The following is a 3100-nucleotide window of genomic DNA, read 5'->3' on the forward strand; positions in this document are numbered from 1 at the left end:
TTCTCTTCTTCAGAAACGCTTTCCTTGCCATTGCCAGTCTACATTTTATATCCTCTCTACTTCGTCCATCATCAGTTATTTTGCTCCCCAAATAGCAAAACTCCTTTACTACTTTAAGTGTCTCATTTCCTAATCTAATACCCTCAGCATCACCCGACTTAACTCGACTACATTCCATTATCCCCGTTTTGCTTTTGTTGATGTTCATCTTATATCCTCCCTTCAAGACACCATCCATTCCGTTCAACTGCTCTTCTAAGTCCTTTGCTGTCTCTGACAGAATTACAATGTCATCGGCGAACCTCAAAGTTTTTATTTCTTCTCCATGGATTTTAATACCTACTCCAAATTTTTGTTTTGTTTCCTTTACTGCTTGCTCAATATAGAGATTGAATAACATCAGGGAGAGGCTACAACCCTGTCTTACTCCCTTCCCAACCACTGCTTCCCTTTCCTGTCCCTCAACTCTTATAACTGCCATCTGGTTTCTGTACAAGTTGTAAATAGCCTTTCGCTCCCTGTATTTTACCCCTGCCACCCTTAGAATTTGAAAGAGAGTATTCCAGTCAACATTGTCAAAAGCTTTCTCTAAGTCTACAAATGCTAGAAACGTAGGTTTGCCTTTCCTTAATCTTTCTTCTAAGATAAGTCGTAAGGTCAGTATTGCTTCACGTGTTCCAGTATTTCTACGGAATCCAAACTGATCTTCCCCGAGGTCAGCTTCTACAAGTTTTTCCATTTGTCTGTAAAGAATTCGTGTTAGTACTTTGCAGCTGTGGCTTATTAAACTGATTGTTCGGTAATTTTCACATCTGTCAACACCTGCTTTCTTTGGGATTGGAATTATTATATTCTTCTTGAAGTCTGAGGGTATTTCGCCTGTTTTGTACACCTTGCTCACCAGATGGTAGAGTTTTGTCAGGACTGGCTCTCCCAAGGCTATTTAAAAACAAATTCACAAATATAGATCGCAAAGTCATGAATTTTGAAGAGAAAATGAGCGACAGATTTTTTAACTCTGGGAAGAAATTGTCTGATTTCACATCGCAGATAAATGGGAGAATGCATTGCTTAAAATGAGGATTAGATACAGGTTTTAAGCATCTAGCAGAGATAAAAGAAGAGTTGGTTGCAGATAGTAGAAGATAAAATAGACATCAAATAATAATAGGGAATTCCTGCCTACAGCACCCAGCAGTTCTAACTAAACTCAAAAGAGTGTTCATTGAGCCACTCTACAGCAATTCTGGCTGTGTAGGGTGTCACATTGTCCTGCTGGAATTGCCTAAGTTTAAATTCACAATGGACATGAAAGGATGCAGTTGATCAGATAGGATGCTTATGCATGTGTCACCTGTCAGAGTTATACCCAGACGTCTCAGGGGTCCCATATCACTCTAACTGCACATGACCCACACTGTTACAGAGCCTCCACCAGCTTGAACAATCCCCTGCTGACATGCAGGATCCATGGATTCATGAGGTTGTCTCCATACCAGTAGCACATCCACCCGCTTGATACGATTTGAAATGAGACTCATCCTACCAGGCAACAGTCCAATGTCAGTGTTGACTGCCACAGGTGAGTCATCGAGGGTACACGAATGGGCCTTTGACTTCAAAAGCCCTTATTGATGATGTTTCGTTGAATGGTTCACATGCTGATACTTGTTGATGGCCCAGCATTGAAATCTGCAGCAATCTGCAAAAGGGTTGCATTTCTATCACATTGAATGATTCTCTTCAGTCATCATAGGTCCCACTCTTGCAGGATCTTTTTCAAGCCACGGCAATGTTGGAGATTTGATGTTTTAGCTGATTCCTTATATTCACAGCACACTCATGAAATGGTCATATCGAAAATTCACCACTTCATCACTACCTTGGAGATGCTGTGTCCCATTGCTAATGCACCAGCAATAACAACACGTTCAGACTAACTTAAATCATGATAACCTGCCACTGTAGCAGCAGTAACTCATCTAATAACTGTGCTGTACACTTGTTGTTTTATATAGACAATGCCAGCCACAGTGCCATGTTCTACCAGTTTACAAATCTTTACATTTGAATATGCATGCCTGTACCATTATGTTTTGATGCAAATGCTCTGTGCAATAATAAAATGTCATTGATTTCTGAAATGATTAAGAGCAATAGTATAAAGAATTCTATATATAATTCCAATACAAAAGTTAAGGTGGAAGATATAGTGAATATAGTTAACACAGCTCAATGAATGTCTTTTCATGAGAAGTCAGACCTAATATTAATATTGGTTAAACATATAGACATTGTTTATTTAAAACCTTGTATGGCTGTAGACTTTGAGTGTGTATTGAAAGTAAAACTACATTAACTGTTTTCTCTAAACCCTATCCCATAATGATAGCAGCAAAAGATGCAGTACACAAAGATAGTAATAGAATAGTCTCACAAGACATAACAGTCTTGTTACAACAAGCCATTAGTAGCTGTCAGAAAACAAGATGGATTAGTATTTAGAACTGGACGCCAGAACAGTGAATAAAATCATAGAAACAGAACAGAATAGGCCTCCATCACTGAAAATTTACTGTCAAAAGTTATGGGATAGAAATATATCAGCACAATGGACATACCTTCTTGGTACTAGCAGATGAAGTTATACGCAAATCCCATGAAATATCCACTATTCCTGTTTGAAGGTCAGCCCTAACACTTCAGAGTACTACCACATAGGCTCAGTATCAGAGCTTTGAATAAAGCAATAGGTGAAGGTGCAGGGAAAAGTGTCCTAGTGTATGTTGATGGTATGGTAGTCATTTTCAAAACCTGAATTGAAGATTTTCAAACAGTAGATCAACATCTTACAAGCTTATATTCACAAAGAATAACTACTACAGATTCAAAATCACAGTTCAGTTGTTCGAAAGTGAAGTTCTTAAGTCATATTGTTAATACAGAAGGTATAAAACCAGACACATCTAGATTAGATGCTATAAGCAAATGTTTAGAACCATATAATAGGGAAATCATACCTTGGGATGGTAGCTTATTACAGGACATTTTACCACAGTAGGTATTAAATGCATCTCATTTATTAGTGTTACTGAAGGCG

Source organism: Schistocerca serialis, chromosome 1, assembly GCF_023864345.2.
Source record: "Schistocerca serialis cubense isolate TAMUIC-IGC-003099 chromosome 1, iqSchSeri2.2, whole genome shotgun sequence".
Lineage (NCBI taxonomy): Eukaryota > Metazoa > Arthropoda > Insecta > Orthoptera > Acrididae > Schistocerca > Schistocerca serialis.